Here is a 27,575-nt window from a genome sequence, read left to right as displayed (position 1 = left end):
AAAGAAAGAAAGAAAGAAAGAAAGAAAGAAAGAAAGAAAGAAAGAAAGAAAGAAAGAAAGAAAGAAAGAAAGAAAGAAAGAAAGAAAGAAAGAAAGAAAGAAAGAAAGAAAGAAAGAAAGAAAGAAAGAAAGAAAGAAAGAACAAGGTTTTTTCTTTCTTTTTAGGAGACCCTGATTGCAGTCAGGAGTCTGAAATGGGATGTCCATGCTCTAGGCAACAGACCAAAGGACTGACTGGATTTGAAGATGGGCCCTGAATTGAAGGATGAGGTGCTGTCAAACACTTGCTGAAAGATTCCTATTTTATCTTATTTAGGGACTTCATTACCCTAGAAGAGATGAGACTGCACATTATCTTGCTGGAGGACCACATCATTAGAAGCACCAGACAATCCCGAGAGGTCTTCAGAAGGAAGTAGCAAAGGGACTATCCTGCAATGCCACGCCTAGCTATGAGGGGCCATACTGGTTGGTGAGTCACTCTCCTAGATCTTAAAATTGTATTATGTTCCTTTGTACTCTGTTTTTGTCGTGATAAGGTTGCTATGGCAGTAATCATATAATACTGTACTTGCCATGGTGTTTAGCAAGATCAATGGGACATATTGTCTGTTCAGCAAAGTTAACTCTATTGACAAACTCCTCCAACATCATTCCATACCACCACTTGGACATGGAAAGCATTTCAGGAACCAGTTCACGAAGCCATTACTATGACAGGAGTACTTCCTGCATTCTGCCCTTCACAGGGCAATGTTGCAGTAATTGAGACAACAGGAAGGCTTTATTGAGAATTATAGCTTGTACATGGAGGTCAAAGGCCAAATCTTATACTATAGGCACGAAGAACTGACCATATTTAGATACTGCCAGGATGTGGGAAAATAGAGTGTGGAGTTGAGTACATCCATATGATGGTCTGAAACTGGAAAAGTGATAGGAGGCAGGGAGGGAGGGATGAATGAATGCATGAAGTGGTGATGAAGAGGTTTTTGTTCTGGTCTTGGTACACTCGGTCTGATGTCTGGACATCCAAGAAAACATGTCAGAAAAACAGACTGAAAGTTTGGTGAGGATATGAGATGGACCTAGGGGGCAGAGGTGTCTCTATTATCTCCAGGCTGATATATTATTGTGAGTAAGTTTTCCTAAAAGGAGTGGAGGCTGGGCCCTTTTAAGCCGTCACAGAATGTTGGAGTGGAGATGATGAGCTACCAAATGGGAGCCGTTAGAGAGACAGGAGAAGACCCAAGGGAGAACTACATTTCAAAAGCTGGTGGAGATGGTAAGATTTGAAGGTGTTGTGTCGCTTTGTTTAACCTTCATCTGTTTTACACTGTAAGCAGTCTGGGACATGAACTGTCTTATTCTAAACTTTAAAAGCACCTAGAACACTTCAGTTTACTGTGACAAAGAAAGCCATGGTGCAACTAGAACAGACTATACTTGCCTAACATCTGTCATGATAGTTGTACAATATCTTTCCATTCTGACACAATTACATCGTTGTTAATATCTGGGCATATAGCATGTACAAAGATGCAGCTGCATATCCATATTTCTGATAAGCTGAAGCAATAGAAAGAAAAATTTTGCTGCTGAAAAATATACTTGAACAAAAAAAGACAGCTCTCCTAAAGCGTTAGAAAAGGTGTGTGGTGGTGTTTTTGATGGGGGACCGCTCCAAGAATTTGGTAAATGGTCAAGGGCCACCTTCTTCGATGATATGAATGGAGGAGGTGCGGAGTCTTGAATGGAGGTTGGGTGCAGAAGGGAGCTTGGGATAAGGGGGTGTGGGGTCTGGGAGGGAGTTTGGGTGATGGAGGGAGTTGTGACCTGGGTTAGGGATGTTAAATATCGGTTAACTGAATAGTCAAGTAACCTCATGGAATCTTATCAATTACTTGACTATAGATACAAAGGCAGCAGTGCGGGGTGGCAGCAGCCCTTGTCTGGGGGGAGGGAGGGTCTGTGCTTCCAGACCAGGCACGAGCCAGAACTGAGCCGGGCTGCCTGCCTGCCTGGCTCCTAATACACTTTAAATGCAAAGCTGCAGCAGAGGTAGGTCACAGATCCGTCCCAAGTTAGTACTGAGCCAGGCTGCTGGCCAGCCTGCTAAAAAATATATTGGGAGGAAGGGGGAAAATGCATGTATCGATAGCATTAACCTATAAACTTTTGCTTCTTGGTTCATCAACGACACTATTACATGCCGAACCTGGGTCAGAGGATTGGGGAGGAGGGTCCAGGAGAGGATGTGGGTATAGGTGCAGGAGAGGAGGAGTATAGGAGTGGGCGCAGGGTCTGGGAAGGCGCATGAGTGCAAGAGCAGGGCTGCAGAGGATTTGGGTTACGTGGGCTGGGGTGCAGGAGGGGGAGCAGAGGGTTGGGGGAAGAAGGGACTAGGATGCTATGGGGGAAGGCTCTAGCCAGGAGGTGCTTGCCAGGGAAGCTGCCAGTCAGCAGCTCAGCAGAACCCTCAAGTCAAATCTTTACAGCAACTTCCTTTTTGTTTAAAGACTTGAGTATTCGGAGGCAGAATACCAAATTCTCCTGGTAGACCTCAGTAACACAATGAAGTCAGCATGAATACAGCAGCCAGAGAGCAAGGTTCAGCCACTAACGGCTGACAGACCTCTACCTTACTGCAAGGCAAAACAAACCACAGAAAAGGGGGCGAGAGCTCCAAAATTATTGCCTAGATACCAAAGTGGGTGAAAGGGACCATTGCAAAAGGCCTGTTTTGGGGCTTTTAAATAGGTGAAGGAATAGCCACATCCAGTGGGCTAACAAAGTACAGCTCCTGCTGATGGCAGAGTTCATCTGCCACTGCTCCCTCCTCATTTACATTATTTGGTATGGAATTCAAGATGTTCTGGTATTTATAAATGGAGTCTTCCCTGAAGCTGCTTCATTGGGAATTTGTTTCTCCTTCACAACTTGCAATGGGTTGGAGGGCCTGGAAGGTCAGGCTTCATTTATCTGCTGGCGCTCTTTGAAGGCTTCACTGCCATGGGAGATAAGGAAAACCCAATGTATTTCTGAACATGGAAGGCATCCAAAAATCAGGTTTCATTGCAGAGATTAAGGGCCAAATTAAAGAGCCATAGGCTAGGAAGTACATGAAATGTTGGACCAAAGGGCTACATGGCAGGAGACAAAAGGGTTGAAACCACAGATGGGGAAAGCATGAGTAGAGCAGTTTCATGACATCTGCTTACCATGCAAACTAATTGGAATAAAGACATTGAAAACAGGACTAAATTCTAATCCTCTCTTTGGAGGTTTATCTGTCTAGACTGGGCCAAATGTCAGAAAAAAAACCCCGTCTTTTGAAAGCCCCCTTCTTCCCCGTGGAGCGAGGAATATAGGGGCTTCCGAAAGAGTGCGTTTGCTCTTCCATAAAAAAAAAAGCGAAAGACCAAATGCATTCCCTGGACACGGAGGAGTTTTTGGTATCCCGAATCCTCCCCCTGTTCCCCCTCAGTCTAGCTGTATCCTCAATGACAACTGGAGGGGCATGTGAGATCGGAAGTCCCAACTAGGAAATCATAGAATCATAGAATACTAGGACTGGAAGGGACCTCGAGAGGTCATCGAATCCAGTCCCCTGCCCTCATGGCAGGACCCAGTACTGTCTAGACCATCCCTGATAGACATTTATCTAACCTACTCTTAAATATCTTCAGAGATGGAGATTCCACAACCACCCTAGGCAATTTATTCCAGTGTTTAACCACCCTGACAGATAGGAAGTTTTTCCTAATGTCCAACCTAAACCTCCCTTGCTGCAGTTTAAGCCCATTGCTTCTTGTTCTATCTTCAGAGGCAGGAAGAACAAATTTTCTCCCTCCTCCTTGTGACACCCTTTCAATACCTGAAAACCGCTATCATGTCCCCTCTCAGTCTTCTCTTTTCCAAACTAAACAAGCCCAGTCATTTCAGTCTTTCAGAAATGGAGAGCAGAGGGATGAACTGCTAAGATAGGGTCTACCCATGAAGCCCCTATTCAGATGATCAATGAGGCAAAATTCACGATCGCCAAAGGATGTTTATTAGGCCATGCGGGATTTGACCCAGAGCTGAAACTATAAAATATCAGAGGACACAAACTAAAATGTATTTCAGTTTTTCTGCAGAAGTTTGATGAAATCAATGGGGAGATCTGTGTCAATTTCACATGGAAAAATACACATTAAAAAGAGCGGGCAGGGACTCTACTGCTTCCCAGGAACCATAAAAGCTTTGAGAGACTGACCGAACAAGTGGTGTTAGCCCCATTCAACATACTGAAGGCTTCAGAGACTTTTGATAGCACATTTCTTTTGAAATGCCTCCCATGCCACTAAGCACATGTTTTACAGAGAACGGAATGATCGCAGCTATAAAATGACAATGAGTTCCATAAAACTTAACACTATGGAACCAAACTGTTTGCTCAACGTCATGCATGCAGTTGCTTAGACAAAGCTAGGAATCACACATGAAAGCAAGAACAGTGCTGAAATCTAAATGAGTAGTTTGAAAAAGCCCTTACTATGTTTTAAAGCCCCTATTAAATCTCCAATTTAAACCTACGTTAAATTAGGTCTGCTTTTCATTCCATGTTTACCCCTCAGTCATCCCTGTTCCTTGGTATTAAATAAATATTTGAGCAGTCTGCAGGCAGTATTTGTAGAAAGCTCAATGGATGCACGCAGCACAGGTTAACTGACGTTTTCAGCTGCAGTACTTGTTCCAAAATATTTTGCTGCAATATCAATAGCCATTAGATGGCAGCATGCACAGGGACAATGCCAATGCAACAACCAGCCAATGCGGTTTAAGCAAACCAGCGAGGAGTCCTGTGGCACATTTAAGACTAACACATTTATTAGGACATAAGCGTTTGTGGGTAAAACCGACTTCATCAGTTCCACCCTTGGCTGGAAACAGGGAACCGCAGCCAATGGGAGTTGAGAGGCTCCGTGCCTATGGACGCTTAGATAAATAAAGAATCTTATGGCCCACCAACAGCTTCCCCAGGTGGGCCCACAACCCAACTTTGCAACCCCCCTCTCCTGCCCCACCTTAATAAATCGGTTAGTCTCGATGGTGTCAGAGGGCTTCCCTTGTCGACTGCAGCATGTCTAGACTGCCCCACTGTGCCGGATCAACTGATCGCCAGCACAGCGCAGCAACCATTTTGATGTAAATGAAGTGCGATTATTTAAATCGCCACTTCATTTTCCTACGTCTAGTAAATTCATCAACATGGCTCCGTCGATGGAGCCGTGTAGTCTAGACACACCCTATGAGAACTGGTAACAAAAGGACTCAGTGAGGAACAATTTATTTGTTGTGCTAATTTGCAGGACTCAGAGTTTGACTTTTGAGTTTTTTTTCTGACTAAAGCCACCCTCTGAGAAGGGCGGTGACTAGGGATGTGAAAGGTTAACCAGTCAACTGGTAAGCACCACCCTTAGCAGCTGATGCTTTCTGGTTCTGGTTAATCGGTGGGGACTGCTCTCGCCCCGCAGGACCCACCGTGGGCAGGGATGCTGTGGATGCTTGGAGCTGTCCCTGTCCACAGTGGCCCAGTAGGGGAGGAGAAGGCACTCCTCTTCTAATTAACCAGTTAAACGGGATTTTACATCCCTAGTGGTGACTGGCCTAATAAGTGGAGTGTCTGTAAAAAATCCTGGAAGGGGAAGAATAAAGGGCAGGGCAAAATCTAGGCACCCTGCCCATAACAGGGTACCAAAAGGTGGCCAATATGGTAATACAAACGTATAAATCTCAGTGTGAACATGATATCTGGGATCTGTCTTTGGCTGTTGCCCAATGGCAGCTGTTAAAATACCCTGCAGGAGGCTTGCACCATATGACTTTGATTTTTTAAAATGTTTGTTTTACAAAAATATATGCATCCATCTAGGCATTTTTATATAAATGAGTTTTCAGCACTGGTGAGCTTCTTATGCTTCTCAGGCCCTACACTCTGACATGGTACTGTAAATTCCATATTTTACAATTATAATTATAAAAGGTTTCAGACGTCAACTTCTAAAAATCAATAGTTGCCCTTTTGACCTCAATCATTAAAATTGGATTTTCTCTAAGCATAGATGATTTTGAATGTCTAAAACACCAAAGATGCTATTACTAGTCAGATTGGGTTTGAGAGCAAGGTGTTTACAGAGCTACTTGAATTTCAGATGGAAGCAAATTAGCACTTGATTAAAGTTGTTACTTTATACTAGTCTGTGTTTCTGAAACACCTTAATAAACTCAAAGCCTGCAGAGCTGTGGCCACCCAGCACAATGACGGCTACTGCACATAATATGAACTATTGCACCTACCACAACATGATACGATCTTGGCACTTTTAAATTAGACCACAATTTAAGAAAACAGATGCCTTTTGTTTACATCTCAACCATTCAAAGGCACTGCTGAAGAAAGACAGCAGTCCTCATCCTCCATTTAGGGCTGGTGGTGGTGGTGCTTGGTTGTGTCAGTAAGAAGAAGAAAATGGAAGTGCTGCAGGTTAGTAAATTGGGAAGAGAGTCATGTTCCACACACATCAAATAGTGAGCTACTAGCTGTGAAAACACTCTGGTGTTAAACACCTGACGTCTTTCTTTGATAGGATAACGAGCCTTCTGGATAAGGGAGAAGTGGTGGACGTGGTATACCTAGACTTTAGTAAAGTATTTGATATGGTCTCACATGATTTTCTTATCCATAAATTAGGCAAACACAACTTAGATGGGGCTACTATAAGGTGGGTGCATAACTGGCTGGATAACCATTGTCAGAGAGTAGTTATTAATGGTTCACAATCCTGCTGGAAGGGCATAACAAGTGGGGTTCCGCAGAGGTCTGTTTTGGGACCGGTTCTGTTCAATATCTTCATCAACAATTTAGACATTGGCATGGAGAGTACGGTTATTAAGTTTGCAGATGATACCAACCTGGGAGAGGTGGAACTGCTTTGGATGATAGGATAAAAATTCAAAATTATCTGGACAAACTAGAGAAATGGTCTGAGGTAAATAGGATGAAGTTTAATAAGGACAAATAAAGAGTATTCCACTTAGGAAGGAACAATCAGTCTCACACATACAGAATGGGAAGAGACTGTCTAGGAAGGAGTACTGTAGAAAGAGATCTAGAGGTCATAGTGGGCCACAAGTTAAATATGAGCCAACAGTGTGACGCGTTGCAAAAAAAGCAAACATGATTCTGGGATGCATTAACAGGAGAGTTGTGAGCAAGACATGAGAAGTCATTCATCCACTCTACTCTGCACTGATCAGGCCTCAGTTGGAGTATTGTGTCCAGTTCTGGGCACCGCATTTCAAGAAAGACGTGGAAAAATTGGAGAAGGTCCAGAGAAGAACAACAAGAATGATGAAAGATCTAGAGAACATGACCTATGAAGAAAGACTGAAAGAATTTGTCTTGTTTAGTTTGGAATGGAGAAGACTGTGAGGGAACATGATAGCAGTTTCCAAGTATCTAAAAGAGGGGTGTCACAAGGAGGAAGGAGAAAAATTGTTCTCCTTGGCCTCTGAGGGTAGAACAAGAAGCAATGGGCTTAAACTGCAGCAAGGGAGGTTTAGGTTAGACGTTAGGAAAAACTTCCTAGCTGTCAGGGTGGTTAAACACTGGAATAAGTTACCTAGGGAGTTTGTGGAATCACCATCTTTGGAGATACTTAAGAGCAGGTTAAATAGACCTCTATCAGGGATGGTCTAGGTCAGTGGTGGCCAACCTGCAGCTTGTGAAGAAAAAAATTGCAGCTCCTGATGGAACCGGGACGAACCTGGAACCGCTCAGGTCAGCCGGTTTCACGGCCGGGCCACTCTGAACTGCATGCTTGCTCAAGGTCTGCATCATTCTGCTCATGACTCCCAGAGCACTACGTCATATCCTGCATGTGCAGGCCAGGTCGCACTCAGCATCCCAGCCTGCACGTGCTAGCAGCCAGCTGCTGAGCACAAGTGGCAGCAGCTCCGGCTCCAGGTGCGGCAGCAGTTCCAGCTCCGGGATCTGCCATAAGGTTAGAGGGGGATTGCCCCAGCACTCTGTCCCCTGCCCCCACCAGCACAGTTGAGGCCACATTAGTGAGGCTTGGGTTTTTTTGGAGGGGTTGTTTTTTGTATCTTACTTGTGTGGCACCGACTGACTTTTCTGTGGGTCAGTGACACCAGAACTCAAAACAGGTTCCCCATCCCTCTCATAAATAAAGACAATGCTGAAACATGTTGTGTTTGACATAATATTTTATTTAAAAATGAAGCCTGGCCAACAAGCCCCCAATTGGGGCCAAGCCCCTATCTGACTGGAGCATCACAACACTCCTGCATGCCCCTGACCCCAAACCTGAGCCTATCATACACTGGAACTCTCGTCCTGAGCCTCTCACATCCCCAAACTCCTGCACCCCCACATTCCCAGTCTTCTGCCACAACACTCCTGAACCATCCACACTCTGCAAGTCTGTGTCCTGAGCCCCAAACTCCTGCACCCTCACAGCCACAAGCCTCTGGCTTGCTCAGAACCCCAACTCTGTACCTGACTTGAACACTGTCCAGCCTTTCCCCCGGTGCGGCTGCCTTTTTTTTTTCTTTCTCAACCACTTTCCCCCCGGTACATGGCTCTTCACACTCTGTCCACTGCTATTTTGGCTCTTCTTCTCTAATAAGTTGGCCACCCCTGGTCTAGATGGCACTGGGTCCTGCTATGAGGGCAGGGGACTGAACTCGATGATGTCTTGAGGTCCCTTCCCGTTCTAGTGTTCTGTGATTATGTGAGTCTATGAAGTCTTGTCAAGAGTCCTGCCTCATGACTACTCCTGCTCTCTGCTCTAAGGCCAGTAACTACATGTGCTGAAGTGAACTGCAGCCTTCATGAAACAAGGGTTACCAGGATGCCAAAATAGCGCACCCGTTATTTTAAAAAATATTTCAAAATAGTGGATGGCTTGTGTAGACACGGGGCAGTTATTTTGAAATACCTCTGGTATCCCAAAATAGCTGTGCAGTGTAGACGCACCCTCGTTGTACACAGGGCTGGACTGAGCCATTCCGGCGCCCCGGGCAGACAGGTTAATTGTGCCCTGAGTTGGGGGAGGGCACATGCGCAGCCCCGCCCCCGTGCCGGCACATGGGGGAGGGCGCATGGAGCTGGCGGTGGTAGGATGCATGTGCCCAGCCCATCTCAGGCACGCAACCCGGAGCCGCCTGGGGTGGGCTGAGTCTGGTCGTGCAGGGCCCCGCGGCTGCAGGGGGAAGGGCGCTGCAGGGTTTAATGCAGCCCCCACCCCGGGCGGCCGCTGCAGGGCGGCTGCTGGGAGCTGCTGCAGCCCGCAATCCGGGAGCTGTGCACTCCTTGCAGCTGCCATCAGGCGTCCCTCATAGGTTGGCGCCCTGGGCAGCTGCCCAGCTAGCCCCCCTTAATCCATCTTGGTTGTACATGTGAATTAGGGGGCTGCACTGCCAGGGGTAAGGGGTCAGAGCCAGCCTGTGTAAGTACAGTGGTAACAGCTTAATGCCAAGCAGGCTAGTGAGGGCAGCTGGGCCCCATGTGAGCTGCCTGACCTGCTGAAGGAGCCAACACACCTGCTCTTAAGATCAGCAGCAGGGCGCTGGCTGCTCAAAGCATTCACCCATGGCTGTGATAGCTTCTGTGTCTGCTTGTTCCCAGCCTTACTCCAGGTCACCTGGGTTGGGACTGGCCACATCCCAGTCCGCAATATCCACAGCTACAGAGACATGCGATGTCCTCTGCTCTGGTAACGAATTTAGTCCAAGTTCAGATTTGCTGGGCTCGGAATGCAAATGGAAGAAGGAGTGCATGGCTGTGGAAGCGGCAGGAAAGATGGACACCCCCGGGGTAAAGGATGTGTAGTGGTGCTAGCCACAATAGGAGGGCACTATGACACTGCTTGGGCAGCATATGTGGACACCCACCTCAGGAGCATTCATTCAGTGGTTGAGAATCTGGCTCCAAGTCCAGTAATAACGGCAGAGGGGGAAGATAGTCTAGCTGCTTCCATTATTTATTCCAAACAGCAAAATAGATGAGTCCCACTTTACCCCTGGATGAATTGAGAGCCTAAAAGTTTTTCCTGTACAGTTTATTTATTTATTTTTTAGTAATGAAGGCAAAGGGCTTCACTCCAATGACACAACAGTATTTTTCCCCCCAAAACAAATACATTTCTTGGCTGAGATGCGTGGTAGATTTCAAACTGGGGTTTTTTTAGAGCTGAATTAGCCCCCTCCCCTTGAAAATAAGTGTTTCAAAGTCTGACAGACCACAGGGTTCTATGCATAGTTCTACTTAGCGATGTATGGCATCTCTGCAAACGTGTCTATCCAGTTCTCTAGTGAACAGACTTCATCAGGCATTGTCTCCTTTTCCATACGAAATGGGACACTCTCTCTGTTTCTGTATGCAGAGGTGCCTTACTAAAACAGATAAAGGGGAAGTAAAAGAAAACATGTTCTTGCAACTAGGCTATCATACATGGAGAGCTCACGGAAAATGAAAGCAGCAAGAGTCAGCTGGAATGGCAAAAAGTCTCACGGGGTAAGGAGAAGTTCAAATAACAGTACTGTAGAAACCATATCAATGACAGGGCTTAGGGCGATTTTTTTCTAGCTACAGGGTCAGGTTAAGCTGCCATGTCAGTGGTAATGGAAGCACTTAAAAGCCATTTTTCTATGTTTCTTTTTATTGATCTTGGACGTGAGGTATAATTCTTGGCAACTAGCCATTCCATTTCTGTAGCTTTTCATAATGTTCAAGCAGCCAGGACAGCCCGAGTTCTGACACTGTTGGTTTTCCATCACTTGTCAGAGTGTTTGACAGCAAGCATACAGTGTGGGTCACATTGTGAGCTGGTGATACCACTATAAATCTGCAGCAAGTCCAGTGCTGGAGATGCCACCTATGGTTGAAAAGTTGTGTGACACCCTCATTATAAGACTTTTTCCATTCTTACAAACTTCAGCAAACTAGGTATTAATAAGCTGTTGAATTCTAGCAAGACTTCACGGAGAGTGTGAGCTTCCTTTATTCCCTTGCTCTGTCCCAATTTGGGCATTTTTTACGGGGAAGCTTAAAGGTATAAATCCCTGACACAAAGGCCAACCCCTGACAAATAGTAAGTCCCTGCTGCAAAATACAGAGTGCTAGAACATTTCAAAGAAAAGATCTTTTTTTTTCTTTTTTCACATGGTCAAACATTTTTACTAGTCTCACACTCTTAAAGTTGCACCTTTCTGGCTGATACGTTCCAAAACCACTGAGCATGAGGTGAGCGCTCAGCCTGGAAAAGTTCGCGTTGAACAGCCAACAATGGGCAAAGTTATCAGTAACTTAAAACAGGGTTTTATAATAGGATGCATTGGACAACTTTAATAGGCAAGGCTGCCAGCTCCACCGACCGCACATAAACACAAGTTTGCAATCAGTATTAGGAATAGTTTTGAATAGCCCGTTAAATTGCATGATAAGGAATACTCATCGGTCTATTGCCTTGTACAGATTTACCCACGCCACTACTGTTGCAAATATTTCAGTTTGATGCTACGTTCCCCTCTGTTCTCTTAACAAGTGATTTCTAAGTCTCCATAGTGTAGCTTCAAAGTGGGTTATGTCAAGTGGAGTCTCCAGGATCTCAGACCGGTGGTCTCTGTTTTCTTACAAACCCCGGGGGGGGGGAGGAGGGGAAGGGAGCATTCCAAGGTTTTGGCAAGTGGTCAAGGGCAGCACTTCTGCAGAGGGGGTTGTCGGGTCTGGGATGGAGGTTGGGTGCAGAAGGGAGTTTGGAGTAGGGAGCTGGGGTACAGGAGTGGGGTCTGAGAGAGAATTTGGGTGAAAGAGGGGGTTGTGATCAGGGGCTTGAGGTGCACGGCCCAGGAGGGGTGTGATGCGGCGTCTGCCCCGCAATGGCCCTTTAAAGCCCTGGGAGAGGGCTGAGAGCAAAGCCCACAGCTGAGGCCGATCTTGCCAATTAGGCCCCGGCGGTATAAAAAAGGGCTCTAGGAGGGAGGGAGGAAGACGCTCTTGCTCCAGATATGGCACAGGAGGGACCTGGCTGCCAGGGAAGCTGGAGGATTCCTGAGACAGGGCAGGGCTGGGAAGATGCAGGCAGATCTGGGGAGCTCTGGCCTGACCTCACTCCCAGGCTGCGGGGCCTGAGTGTACTAAGGCTGCAGGGGAAGAAGAGCCAGGGTAGGCAAAGGCAGCCAATGAGGGGGGCCGTTTCAAGCTGCAGTTTGCCCCGAGGGAAGGGGCTAGAGGGCGACTGGCAGTGAGTCACAGAGGCAAGGCGGGAGTAGAAGATTGGTGGTTCCTTGGGAGAAGAGGGCCCCAGAGTGCAGAGATGTGGGACTGTTGATAACCCCTCCCCCACCACAAGGGGTCGGAGACACAACTGGAGTGGGTATTGCTGGAGGGCAGTGTCCGGAAGGGGATGCAGTGGTCTGGGCACCATGCAGGTCTGGTGCTGGTGCCTCGAGGGAGGACATGAAGGGACACCCGCTACAGGGAGGCACCCTGCAGAGGAGCTAATTCCCAGTGCTACAGGCAGGAGGTGCTGCTCTGCGACACGGGGATATGGCTGCAGGAGAGGATTCTGGCCTGGGGGGGGGGTGTCGGAGGTGTGCAGAGGGCTCGTGTGGTGACCTGGAGCAGTGATTTAAAGGGCAGCGGCAGCAACCGGGAACCTCAGGCCCTTTTGAATGGGCCCAGGGACAACTGCCCCCATTGCCCCCCATTTGTCAGCAGACCTGCCTGGCTGCAGTGGTATAGGGCCGGCCTTGGGGAAAATGGCACCCTGGGCAAATTTTCCTTGGCACCTTTTAGTACTGCACCCTGAGCTATAGGCAGCAGGCGAAGGGCAGAGTTGCGGGAGGGAAGTGAGGGGACACGTGTGGGTGCCTCGCTCCTGCCCTGCAGCCCCCTTTATTGTCTCCCAGATGGGCACAGCCCTTCTGTAGCCTCTTGGCTTTGGCACCACGTTGCCCTGTCTGGTTGCCCACATCACCCTCCCGCAAGGCTGGCCATGTGTGGCCATGACCTAGCCCTTTGTTTACTGAAAGCAACGAACAAGTCCAAGGCTATGTGTACACTGATGGGTTCTTGTGCAAGAACCCACAGAGCGTCCACACTGCCCGCCTGCTCTTGCTCAAGAAGATTTACAGTATGGTGTCAGAAGACAGGGCTTCTTGCACAAGAGCTACGCTCTTTTCTAACAAGTGTAAGCCCTTTTGCACAAGAGCTCTTGCACAAGAGGGCAGTGTGGACGCACGGCAGGGGTTTCTTGCGCTAGAAAGCCCTATGGCTGACATTGCCATCAGAGCTTTCTTGCGCAAGAGAGCGTCCGCACTGCCATGGATACTCTTGTGCAAAAGCACATGGCAGAGTGGACGTGTTCTTGCACAAGAGTTCTTGCACAAGAACCCGCCAGTGAAGACATAGCCCAAGAGTGGGAGCAGGAATGGGGAATCTTTTTAGTGTGTACATTTGGGGGGGTCTATTTCTATGCCCTTGTATCTGGACAGCCCTCATGCTACTGGCTCATGCTAATCGATGGATGCATAACTCCAAGACAGAAAGGTGAATCACAGAATCTTCTAACGACATTAAAAGACAGTAATAGCAATTAAAAGAAAACGATAGCTAGGGGGGAAATGTCACTGTTTGCAAATAAATACCATGTGTGCAGTGTAGGGAGCACCCTTGTTTTACTTGCATAACCACACTGAAAACATGCCACGCCTGAACTGCCATGAAACGCCACCATGGGGAAGTGTCTGAGTAGCTCGTGGGTGTGAATATATTTAAGAAGCAGGAAATATATTTTCACATCTCACTATGTAAATAGATGAGGTGTGAAATGGCTTGTGTTTTAAGAAAGTGCCTGCAATTTCTGGATGGACATGGATTTTTTTTAAATCACTTATTTTCGGGATAACAGCTATAGCTTATGCCATCGACATTATGACTAAGAATACTGGAATCACAACTGTGCCCCCTGCTATTCTGAGTCCCCTACAGAAGTGAACATTTCCTGGGCTCTCGTTTCCTACTAATGTTCTTTAGTACTTGTAGGGAAAATAGTACAGCTATAGCAATGAAGAATGAAACCCCCCAGCTGTAGCACAGTTAAACATGGGATAGCAGTATTGCAGGGTTATTCCATTCTCTTCCACCTATGTGCTTCCCCTATGGCAGGGGAGGGGGACCTTTTTGGGGGGCTGGAGGCCACTGATCCACAGAAAAATCAGAAGCAAAAACAACAAAAAACAACCCCCAACCCACACTGACGTGGTGCCTGAGTGAGAATGAGAAAGACACTCCCCACATTCCCATTGCACACCAGAGTCTAGAGGGGCCTAGGCTAGGAGATTTTGGCTAGAAGATTTTGTGTGCTCCAGCCCCATGGTGGGACCGTGGAGGGGGTGGAGCAGCAGCGTGGGCCTTCCAATGCTAGTGGAGAGATCTGAGCCTCGGGGACTGGATCCAGGCAAGCCAGGGGCCACATCCGGCCCCTGAGCCTGAGGTTTCCCACTCCTGCCCTATGGACCAAACAGTCAGTTAATCTCTTTACCTATTTGTCTTTTCTCCTCTTAAATGCAACTGGTAATGCAGCTCCTAGATAATAGTAATTAGAAAAGTGGTTCATGAAATACACATCTCTTCTGGTAGCTGGACTGAGGCACCAGGCATAATTTCTAACCAGTTACCAAACAGCTGTGATGTCGTAATAAGTATCAGTTAGCCTTGTGAAGAATTAAATCAGGGATACGGAGGTCCGGGCCTTAATAGCCCCTTACTAATTCCCTGAGGCATTTAGTACCCCCTACAGAAAAATAGCAAACGTCACTGAGCTACGTAAACCAACACTTGCAAATAGTAAATACCAAGTAGAAATTCTTATATATTTTAAACAGTCATTATGCCTTGCAATTGAAAACTTTAAAAAGTGCATTGAAAACAAGCAAAAATATAGCTCACGTGGAGTAACGATTAATGTGCTTTTCCGTTATTATTCCGTATTGAGCTTTTAGCATATTTTGGGCACCACTTAATTGAACACTGATTGCCAAGACAAAATGCTTAAATGGATCCTTACTGCTGCTTTAAATCTGTAACACACTGCATGTGCTGCACAGCTCTGAGGCCTGGAGGTCACAACACCGCACTCCGAGCAGAGTTGAGGCCTAGTTGTCCCTGCCCTACCACTTCAGCTTGAGGCCCACCCCTTCCAGATCATGAAGCCACCTTCCTCACTTTACTTAGTGGCCCACAGAGGCTGTCGGCTCATCTGGTGACATCATTCCTGCTTCCACCACCCATGCTATACTTGATTTATGGAAGGCCTACTCTAAAGCCTGCTGTAATCAATGTAAAGTTGCCCATTCACTTCTGTTGGCACTGGATCAGGCCTGCCAAATGGCTTAATTTGAGGGATTTTCACATCAGTGTAATTCTCACATATATTGCCACTAACATTCCAAAATACTATTTCTAAAAGATTTATAAAATCTGCTGGTAATTCATTTTTAGGGCTTTACAAAACATATGCACAAAACTCTGCAACTTATAGTCAGTACCATTTCCCATTCACTTACAATTTGTGTGAACAAAGACTTGAAGATTTGACCCTGTGATGCTAAGCCAGATGGAAGAAATACATTTGGAAACTTTCAAAAGCGTGAACCCCATATATGGGGAGATTAAGCCTCACTCAAGTGATTCATTTTTCTGCTCAGGCTAATTAAAGGGAGGCCAATGCGCTAGGAACAACTCAAGCCCCCACTTAAAGAGTAGCTATTCTTATGTTGATTTTTTGTGGAATTCAAGATTTGTTAGTGTTTGTGCTATTTTTTTTTATAACAGGCCTCTATTGCAGCAAAAGGACATGTTTATTCTCTAACAGAGGGTACATCTACACTGCAGGGGTTTTCCGGAATACCCGAGGTATCCCAGAAAAACTCTGCTGCGTCCAAGGAACACATTTGCTCTTCTGCTTTTTTTGTGGAAGAGCAAACGCATTCTTTTGGGGAGCCCTGTTTACCTCGTTCTATGAGGGATAAGGGCTCCACCAAAAGAGGAGGCTTTCTTGCTATTTGGCCCCATCTAGATAGGGCCAAATGGCAGAAAAGCCTCTTCCAGAAAAGCGATCGGAAAAAGCTATGCAAATTACAGAGTGTTATTTGCATAGCTTTTTCTGAAAAAAACGTATAGTGTAGACCTAGCCTGAACAACAGGGAAAAACAGAAAAGCCCAATAACTTTTACAATGAAGCTCTCCTACAGCCTATTCATGCCACATGCAAGGTAGGAAGTTGAAGCTCTGACCTTTCTTTTGTATAGGACTTGAAGCCAACTCGATAGGCTACATTACACAAGCTTTATGTTCTGGCGACTTTCCAATACTTCTATATTATCTTTGGTTTCTGCTAGTTTTGTTACTCTTTTAAAAATACTTTCACATCTAATGCATCATTCTAAAGCATGTTTACCTGACTAAAAGCTAATGTGTTTCATATGTTCTACTCGTTTCCACTAGTAATTTAAATAAATAAAAGTGGAATTGAAATATTACCTGTTGCATGTCATCAAAGATATTGTAAAACATGCCTGTTCTACAAGCTATCAAAATATCCACTCCAGAGGAAGCTGGCAAAATCAAGACAGCACCTGTTTATGTTGAATGATTGTAGATTTTAGGTTTTTCTCTCAACTTGTAATGTTCTATGCCAAGGAATGCCTGAAGTAAAATTACTACTGGTCCCAAGTACAAGAATATGCCAATTATAAAATAAAGAATTACAGATTGTTCTGGCGGAATGCTCGAGACTTTTTCATAAATAAAAGTCTGTGCTCTCCATCAGTGTAAGCTGTGTGCTTGTGTGGCTGCGCAGTAGAGATTCCAATGCTGCCCGGCTGATTAGCAGAGCACCCACAGCTAGGTTTTCTGTTTCAACTGGTGATGCACATTCGCTTATGCTTTGGTGCACATAAAAACTGCACACGGATGGAAAAGATTAGAGGGAACACTGCTCTCCATGGATTCCATTTATAACCTTGGCAGCCTGGCTGGTGCTGGTGAAAGGCCATCGACATAATGATGGTCATGGTATAAAATAAAAGTGCCTGGATGATGGAATGGAGCATGCTAAATTTCACAGCTGCTCTTGAGGCTTGCAGCCCTGTCTCACAAGACTTTCAACTCAACTCTACTCTGAGAGCACTGGTTAGAAAACACAGGTTAAAAAAAGTGATTTTAAAAAAAATTATGTCCAAAGCTTTAGGCACAGGCCTTATTAAGTATGTCTAAACTGATTTTTGCATCCCACTCAACCACTAAAATAATTTGACTTGATTTTGATTATACGAAATTGCTCGCAAGATCCTGGATTAGTCGTTGATCTGATTGATGCTAGTGTGAATGTGGATTAACTCCACAATCCTGTTGAGTGGGGAGACAATAGGGATTGAAGAACAGTATAAAATCTGTATAAAAAATCTGAATCTGTGCTTTTACATTTTATATGATAAGGAGGTACGTGAGGGATTACCCTTAATGCAGGACAACTACTAAGTGCAAGTCAAGAATAAAGTCTGTTCCTGCTTTCCCCCACCAACACGTTGTAATAATACTGTCTAGTATGGGTATTTTTGTTGTACTTGGAAGCATGCCATACTGGCTGCTGAGGGATACAAGATTATAAACTAATTTTAACAACTGGCATGATGCAATAGGATAGCTTAAGGACTAGAGTGATGTATTAGGAAAATTGCTGTTAGCTTCAGTGGAGTAACTGAGGATTTACACTAATGTAATTAAAAATATATACCTGCATAATTAAAGCAGAAAAACTCTCTAGTGTGGATGCAGTTATAAATAAATGTGCTTATACCAACAGAGATTATTCATGTAATATCCTCACAAAGCGTTTGGGGTTTATATCAATAGAACTTTGGGGTTTGTTTTTTAAAATGACCTCATGGACATAGCTATACCAGTACAAAACAGGCATGTAGACCAGGCTACTGTGTCTGAAGTATGGGGAGGGGAGAAGAGAATATGGACTAGTTGTTATACAGCTATTGTTATGTGATTGGCACATTTTTTACAGCACAAATGGAGATAGTGTAGTCGGCAAGAGTACGTCTAAGGTCCGACACTAGGTTCTCAAAGCACAAGGGACGCCACACAGGTATCTGTCAAACACAAACCGTTTATTTCCTGACAGCTAACAGCTGTGCCCCATAACTGGAAGAACAATATATGCCGCTTCTTTGTTATCTTATGTCCCTTCCTGCAAGCCTGGAACCCCGGGTAGGCTGCAGACGAAGTGGGAGGTTGTCTCAGCTTCTGAGGCGCTGGTACCCAAAGCCAATCGATGAGGTCCAAATTGCTGTGCTTTGGTGCAGCCTTAAATACAGTTTTCTTGCCTTATTTTGCAGTTTGGAAATTTCCAGGGATTACTCATTACTTGCTGATGTTGGGCTCAGCTGTTAGTTATTGATCTGGTTCTGATCTAGTTCTACTTGTTCTTTGGCCTTGTTTACGTGAGCAGTACGTTAGAGTAAACAGAATTGTTTATGCGTTCTTGCCCTTTACCCTTATCTTATACTTGTTCTTGCTATACTGGCAACAACGCTTCTCTTAAATGGCGTATGTTCCCAAAGACTTGCTTCTGGCTCATCAGATATAGGGGAAAGGGAGGGGGGGGAAAGAATGCAGGTCTCACCACCCCTAAACTAACATGTACAAAGTTCTTCTACAATTGACCCCTTCAGATAGTTTTGTACGAAACATGCCAGTCACATAACAGCCTTACCCTTAAATATGTTTAGTTGTAGCCATTGGTAAAATGTTAACTTTGTTATTACTATGATTAATATAAACAACAAATGAGAGAAATAGTATATATTTGGCTATGTTATTAAAACTTATCACAATGAAACCCATTTAAGAATGTTAATGTTATAAATAGCTTTGGACAGATTAGTCTCTGAGAACGATGACTTAATTCAAACCTGTTGGGAGTAGCAGCATGGCTCCAAGGTAGGTCTAGCATTTGATTTGCCTGAAGCCAGTACACAGGGCTGTGCTGCGAAGCATGGTAAGTTAAGAATCAAGTGAAAACAAATCATAGAACCTTTGAACTGGAAGGGAACTCGAGAGGTCATCAAGACCTGACCCCTGCCCTCATGGCAGGACCAAGCAACAGATGTCTGGCTAACCTGCTCTTTAATAGATTTTAGATTCCACAACCCCCTTAGACAACTTATTCCAGTGCTTAACCACCCTGACAATTAGGAAGTTTTTCCTAACATCCAACCTAAGCCTCCCTTGCTCCTGGACCAGAGAGCCCAGGAGCCTAACGGCAGGAGGGCCAGCTGCAATCTTGGCCATCTGCAGCAGTGCAGAACTGGGGGCTGGAGAACCCTGGCAACAGGTGGCAGAGCAGGGCTGCAGACGCCCAGCTGCACTCAGCAGCATGGAGCTGGGAGCCAGAGAAGCTTAGCCACCCATGGCAGCGCAGAACCAGGGAAACCTGGCCGCCCATGGCAGCGAGGGACCACGGAACCGTGGCCACCCATGGCCACCTGGGCTGGGGAGCTGGTGGCAGCACAGCTGGGGAAAGGGCTATAGGGAGCCAGAGGCAAGGGGCCAGCTGTCTCAGGGCCGGTGGCAAGGGATACTTCCCCTGGTCCGACAAATTCTCTCTTTCAGGACCTACGAGGTCCCAATAGTGCCGAACGAGGGAAGTCCAACCTGTATTCCTTCCTAAACAGTCATTTCCCATTTTACGTGTGTGAAAGTGATTGTTCCTTCCTAAGTGGAGTCCTTTGCATTTGCCTTTGTTGAATTTCATCCTATTTACCTCAGACCATTTCTCCAGTTTGTCCAGACCGTTGTGAATTATAACCTTATCTTCCAGAGCACTTGCAACCCCTCCCAGCATGGTATCATCCACAAACTTTCTAAGTGTACTCTCTATGGGTAGGTCTACACTACAGTGTTATTTTGAAATATCTAATTTTGAAATAGTTATTTCAAAATAACGCGTCTACACACAAAATGCATTTCAAAATAGCTTTTAGCTATTTTGAAATAGTGCGTCCACACTGATTGGACGCTGAATTGCATTTAAGGCAGCCAGAACTGGTTCCAGTGGGCATCAGGTCAGCAGTTACCTTGTGGCCAGGGAGACTAGCAGGGCACCCTGGGAAGGGCTGGAGGCTCTCTATTTCGAAATAAGCATCTACACAGCACTTATTTAAAAATAGAAATTTCAAAATTGGTGCTATTCCTCGTGGAATGAGGTTTACCCATTTCGAAATAAGCCCTCTGCTATTTCAAATTAATTTAGAAATAGCAATTGGCTTGTGTAGACACTAGGAAAGTTATTTCGAAATAACTTTACTGTGTAGTCATACCCTATGCCATTATCTATATCATTTATAAAGATATTGAACAGAGCCTGTCCCAAAACAGACCTCTATGGAAGCCCACTTGTTATGCCCTTCCAGCATGACCGTGAGCCATTAATAATTACTCTCTGAGAATGGTTATCCAACCAGCTGTGCACCCACCTTAAAGTAATTCCTTCAATGTTGTATTCCCTACTTTATTAATGAGAAGGTCATGCAAGACTGTATCCAAAACTTTACTAAAGTCTAGATATACCACGTTTACTGCTTCCCCCTTATTCACAAGCCTTGCTAGCCAATCAAAGAAAACTACCAGGTTGGTTTGACATGATTTGTTCTTAATAAATCCATAGTGAGTGTTGCTTCTTATCTTATTATCTTCTAGATGTTTGCAAATGGATTCCTTAATTATTTGCTCCATTATCTTTTCTTGTTCAGAAGTATCTGGTACGGTTCCTGACTGGTTTGTAGTTTCTTGGGTTGTTCTTGTTTCCCTTTTTTATAGATAGGCACTATATTTGCCATTTTCCACTATTATGGAATCTCTCCTATTTGCCATAACTTTACAAAGATAATAGCATATTTCCTCAATTAGCTCTATGAGTATTAAAGGATGCAACTTCACCAGGCCCTGGTGAACTGAAGACATCTAACTTGTCTAAGGGTGGGTCTAGACTACCTAGTTTTGTCGACAAAACTATACCAGCGTCTACACTACCGCTGAGTTCTGTCGACATAACGTCGACAGAACTCAGCAGTTTTGTCGACGCTGGTATACCTCATTTTACGAGGCATAACACCTTCTGTCGACAGAACTCTGTCGACAGAAGGTGTTATTGCCTGTAACGTTGCGTCCAGACTACGGAGTTTTGTCGACAAAGCAGCTTGCTTTGTCGACAGAACTCAATGTGTCTGGACGCTCTTTGTTGACGGAAGTTTTGTCGACAGTATCTGTATCTAGCGGTAGTCTAGACGTACCCTAACTAATCTTTTAACTTGTTCTTTTCCCATTTTAACTTCTGATCCTACCTCATTTTTCAATGGAATTCTCTGTGCTAGGCATCCAATCTCCACCAATCTTCTTGGTGAAAACTGAAACAAAGAAGTCATTAAGCATCTCTGCCACTTCCACATTTTCTGTAATTGTTTTTGCCTCTTCATTAAGAAACCTCACTTTCCAGATAAGCAAGCCACTTGAGGGAAGACTCCAAAATCTCCAAGACCTTGGAGAGAAGAAGTAAAGATATCAACCAATGGGCTACATCAGCCTCTCTGCATCTGAAAAAAAATTGTGTGTCTGAAAACTGTAGGTACTGGGGGTACTTACAATTTTTTTAAAAAGGGCATACTTATATATATATATTTTTTTAAAAGGGGTACTTTATAAAAAAAGGTTGAGAAACACTGATCTAGTTTAGCATATTTGGAAAGCAGTATTAGCAGATATCTAGCTTAGAAAGCAGTAAGTTGCTAAGCTAGGCACCACGAGGTGGAGCTGGTGCCTTGTTTTGCCAAAGGATCAGCTGCAGATGTCACTCAGCTCACATGCAGTTCTAGTCAGAGTCAAGAAGTACAAAGGTCATATGTGGTATGGCTGGCAGAGGGAAGGACTCAAGCATCTTAGCTAACACAGTTCTTGAAGGGAAGATGAGGGTGCTACTGAAGGAAGTGGTTTAATCTGTGAAAGAGTTCAGAAAGACTAGAGTTGTTCAACTCTTCCATTTTGTGTGAGTGGGTGTTTGTTTGCATCTTTTTTTGCGTCTTCTATTCTTCTCCCACAGTAGAGAGCTTAGGGTGGTTGCCTAGGTTATCTCTGTCAAGGGAGGAAAAATTAACGTAAGTATTAATTAATACAACTGTAAAACCTCAGCTGGTGCTTGCTTCCTTGTGCTGGAACGCTGATGGATGTGAAGTTATGCTGATTCACACCAGTTGAAGATTGAGAACAAAGTTGATTAAGCTAGTCTTCCCTTACAGTGTTTGTATTTGGCCAAAGCAGTCAAGCTATCTAAACTGATAGCTGTGAGGCACAAATGAATAAACAGAGGGCTCTAGCAAACTGATCATTAAATTGCTTAAATGCCTTTCCACAGAAGGGGCACTTCTACACAGCAACATTATTTTGAAATAACTAGCGTTATTTTGAAATAACTTAGTCTGCATCTACACAGCCGGCAGTTATTTTGAAATAATGTCGAAATACTATCAAACTGGAGGACTTTTTACTCTGACTCCTGTAACTCTCCTTGTATGAGGAGTAAGGGAAGTCAGAGAAAGAGTGCTCTATTTCGAAATAAGTGCTGTGTAGACGCGCCCAATTTCAAAATAAGCTATTTGACATGGCTCAATTTGCATAGCTTATTTCGAGTTAAGCCCTGCTGTGTAGACACCCCCAAGAAAAGTGAAAGCTAAAACCATATCAAATTCAACTTTAATAATGGCGCCGGTATATTTATTTAAAATATATTGTCTGAACTGTTAGCTACCTTGCCAAGTCTTAGAGTTTTGTACTTAAACATCAGTGCAAAATAAAATACAGCATATTGAAACCTCAAACAAAAATTACATTGGAAGGATAATTTGCACTTTAATCCCTCCTAATTTTGTAAATATCCTAAACCATGGATATCTGAAAGGCAGTGTCTTTGGTATCAGATGTTGTGAACAATATACATGTCACAATACTAGTTTCAGGTATTTTTCATATACTCAGAGGCAAGGGGTGAAATAAAGATGAAAAAGTTTATCTTTATCTAAGCCATCTTTTTTTTTTCTTTTGCTATGCATCAAGTAAACTTAGCTGCAAAATTCAGATTTGACTATGTGCAGCCAAGTTGGCATGTTCAAACTAAGTACTCAATTTTGGGCACACAAGCTCTTGCAAAACCACAATCTTGGACTTGCAAAATGCACTTGTCTACCCACAATAGGTGGTGGAAAACGTATTTGCCAGATAAGCATGAATCAAAATGCAACATCAAGTATTTTGGAGTGTCTGGAAGTTCATATAGTCCATTATTCATAGATTTAGAGCCCACTCTTCCCGGCCCCAGGAACTCTCCCCAGCAGCCCCTGAGCTCTGCGCTCCGCCCAGCAGCTCCCCTGCCACTCGGGGCTCTGCTTGTAGTTCTGCTCTCTCGGCCCCCCCAGTCTGGCAATGCCCCTGGCCCCAGCCTGACGGCTTATCTCTCACGGGATCGCCCTGACAACATCAGTCCAGGGGTGTTGCCAGCCTAGAGAAGTCCAGATTACAGAGTTTCAGGTACTAGAAAAGGTGAACCGTACCCATGTGGAGAGCTACAGCCTGAGGTTACAGCCAGAAAGCAGCAGACTAGCATGTGCCCTTGGGTTGATGTTGATTATGACTAATGGCTCTCACATTTCACTGCATTATACAGGCTAAGCCAGTAGGTGGTAGGAAGGGGGGCAGGAATGAATTCTCTCTCAAACTGTAACAATTTTACAAGACACAGACTCTAGCCCTATATTTTTAAGTGAACAAAGCAGCTGATCCTTGTTTCTTCTTTGCTTTTGGTTTCATATGTCAACAACTTTCCCTTAACAGTACCCATTTGGTGCTGCCGGCACAGTAGCCTGAGCAATAACTTTGTGGTACTAGTGGTAACCCAGCCCCTCATCACCTACTCCTCCCAGTAACTTAACTCTACTCCTACTGCCTACCTTGCTAACCTCTCCCCTTGGCAGTACTCATTGGGTGCTGAAGGTAGAGGAATCTGCTTAGACAGAGCTGTTCCACTCATCTTCCAGGGAACACTGGTGAGGGGGAGAAGGAAATGAGGGCTCTTTACATGCAGCACCGCAGCCCTGAATGCAAATTATTCATTAACTATTACCACTCAGCCACATGACCTTCAAAACTATATTTTGGGATGGCAGCCATAGGACTGATACTCCCAGATTAAGGAGAGCTGGAATATGTATGTATAATATGTGCAGCTCAAAAAGGAAAAGGACAAACAACTGGTAGTCGCAAGGACAATGGTGTTGGGTGGGGAAGAAGGGTTTGTATGTCATCCCTGAAAAATATGATACAAGAGAAACTGCTATCATCCTGATAGAGGGAGGTGCAGGGAGTCTGTGTATGTGTGTGCGGGGGTTGTTTCAGGTGAAAGTCAGGTGAAAATAAATACCACTCAAGGCAGGAAGTTAAATACCCAATTTCTCAACAAACCTGGGTTGGTAAAGAGCTCTTGCCACTACTTACATTTTCTGTTTGAGCTTCCCTGCCATCCCATGAGTATAGAAACAATAGCAGGAACACCATGAGCGCCATAAATTAAAGCCATGTAATGAGTGTAGCTTTTACATTTTCAGTAATGGAAAACAAACTGAGTCATTCAATTTTGTTAAAAGCCTTTCCTGCAGGTAAGGAAAGGGCTGCCACAAAACTGCCAAACAAATCTCTAATAGCACTTGCCTTAACCAGTGGTTTGCACGTGGCAAGATTAATTTTCACTCCATTTCTATTCCCCACCTGGCTCACAAGAATGCCCCGAGCTTCAGGTGAGATGCTTAGACACACAAAGCTTCAGCAGACAGCTAGAGTTCCGCCGCATGACACTCCTCTCCACTGGTGGATGTAGAGTAGGGAGCTTTGTGTAGATGTTATGGGTCCTATCCAAAACCTGTTGAAGTAGAATGAAAAGCCTCCCATTGACTTCCATGGGCTTTGGGTTGAGCTTGTATTGTGCAAAGAGCTATTCAGTCTCATGCAATCCTGTTGCATTTCTAGAGTGTGTACAACTGTTCACTTTTTTTTGTTTGTATCTCTTTGGTACATATGTCATGCCAATTTTCTTCCACAATTTGATCTGAGGAAGTGAGTCTGGCCCACGAAAGCTCATCACCTATGAAACCATCTTGTTAGTCGTTAAAGTGCTGCATAGCCCTGTCTTTGTTTCAGCTAGACCAGACTAACACGGCTACATCTCTACAGCTGTTTTTATTAGCAAACATTCCACGTCGAATTAAATGGCTTAGCTGTCTAAACTAGAATAGGTTAATATTTCACAAGCCAAAAAACCAAAAAGACAAATTTTACCTCTTTTAGCTTCCTCAACTTGATAAATCAAATTTACTCAGCAAATATTTTGGGCTTCTTTACTGAAGTCATAACTCCTGAAGATCAACCGCTTGATCTTCATAGTCAATTATAGTCTAGATGTGGCCTTGAGAGTACTGAGTATAAGGAATGCAAAATTTGACTCTTTTTTCTTAGGAGCATATTTATTATTTAGCCCTTTATACACAGGACCCTAAGGCTTCATCAAAATAATATCATTTATTATTGACACGGCATTGTTGCAATTAGATGAGTGCATGTAATTACATGGAAATGATAATTAAGCACTAATTTAAATAAACAAATAATAACAATGCTGCTCTGGCACCAAATGAGCAGCAGACATTCTGGTGAGTTGCTAACCCTGGTAAGCATCCAAATGTTGATTGTACTATTATAATGGCAGGCTAGCATGTTTTTGCCCATTTCAACTAGTCAATAATGTGACAAAATCATAGCTCTTTATTTAAAACCACAAGATTTACCCGGCGTTGCTTGGCTCCTTAAGTCAATTAATTTTTGGTTTTTAGATAATAAAATGAAAATGCTCGTGCTTCATTTGAACCATTGCTCCAGGGTGGGGCTGGGGATGAAGGGTCAAGATGCAGGCTGCTCTGGGGAGAGAGAATGACCCCAGCCCTCTTTCACCGCAGCAGCTTGGGGCCAAGTGAGAAGTGCCTCTCCATGGCTGCTGCAGCTCTAGCAGGTACAGCTGGGGGAGGGGTACATATCTCCCTGCTCAAGCAGGTCCAGGTTCGTCACCCCCTGTGTCCTAGCTAGAGTGAGCAATGCAGCACACTGTGTGCTATCCCCTGGCTCCCTGATGAAGGGAAACAGCAAGCAATGCTTCTGTATGATGGGGGGCGGGGAAGGGAGGAAAACTTCAGCCCCACTGCTCTCCCTAAAGCAGGGAGACCTATGTAACCTATGGCTTTTGAGGCAAAAACAGCTCGGAATGGAACTAAATATGGCGCTCTGGTCATCCCCAAAATGCATGCAACTTTTTACATTCAAATGAAAAACTCGGAATTTAAAAAATGTGTCATTACTCAGGTAGCTTGAATGTGCATATGAACCTGAATTTGACCAGTTATGAGGTAATCTTCAAAGAAATCTGAGAAAAGATGTAGCAGCAGAAGTCCCATTAAATAAAGTCTGTATATTTCATGTATGCTATCATTAATCATCATGTCAATTATCAATAATATTAATTTCCAGTCGTGAAAATGGGCATTCTTATACAGCTCTTTGTTGACCAGTTGTTCTGAATTTTGATGTACAGTAAACTTCCAATAATCTGGCACCTTTAGGACCCAGGGGGTACTGGATTATCAGATATGCCAGAGTACCGGAAGGGGGACTATGAGGGGTCTAGGGTGGCAGGGGGGCGTCGGCGGGGAACTGTGCAGCATGGGAAAGGGCAGTGGGAGAGGGCGGCGCTGTGGGACCAACCCGGCAGCATCCCAGCTGCTCTGCCCCCGGCTTCCCCAAGTCCGCCACTGGTCAGTTTCAGCAGCGGCTGACTTTGGGAAGCCAGGGGCAGAGCAATTGCCTACACTTAAGGCAACTGATTTAATTTTGTGTAAAATTTTGCATAATAAAGGATGGCAATTTTTTTTTTGCAAATGTTCAATTGTATAGATATACATTTTGATCAGATCTACTTGATGTGATATTTGTGTGCGGTTGTGGGTTGTTTTTTTTTTTTTTTTTGCTCAAGATAAAATCCTGGGTGCAGGGGGCCCCACCAAAACGGTTCGAATTGGGCCCCACACTTCCTAAAGCCGGCCCGGCCTGCACGATGAGCTTTCCTCTTCCTGACAGTGACAGACGGGGACTAGCAAGCAACAAGTGTTGTTAGGGAGGCAGAGCACACGTGCACTATGGGACAACATCACACTGAGTCTGGCTCAGTAACAGGAGATACCTAATGTTGGCCACCACTTGGACACTGAACCTGCCACACACAAACCACCACAGTGAATGGGACAATTTCACCACTCCTTCTCTGAGCCCTGAAGATTTATTCTGAGGT

The 27,575-nt window shown here is 44.7% G+C and overlaps 1 protein-coding gene across 1 annotated transcript in view; it reads left to right on the top strand.

The window, feature by feature from the left end:
* Positions 1 to 321: 321 nt before the first annotated feature.
* Positions 322 to 27,575, top strand: part of SPDL1 (spindle apparatus coiled-coil protein 1) — a 94,339-nt gene continuing 67,085 nt past the window's right edge. The window contains exon 1 of the mRNA XM_075900165.1: positions 322 to 472. The gene's annotated coding sequence lies outside the window, so the exon portion shown is untranslated. The remainder of the gene's footprint in view (positions 473 to 27,575) is intronic.

This window comes from Pelodiscus sinensis, chromosome 17 (assembly GCF_049634645.1).
Source record: "Pelodiscus sinensis isolate JC-2024 chromosome 17, ASM4963464v1, whole genome shotgun sequence".
Classification (NCBI taxonomy): domain Eukaryota; kingdom Metazoa; phylum Chordata; order Testudines; family Trionychidae; genus Pelodiscus; species Pelodiscus sinensis.
Note: the sequence above shows the minus strand (reverse complement) of the source record. Positions and strands in the feature narration are given on the sequence as shown.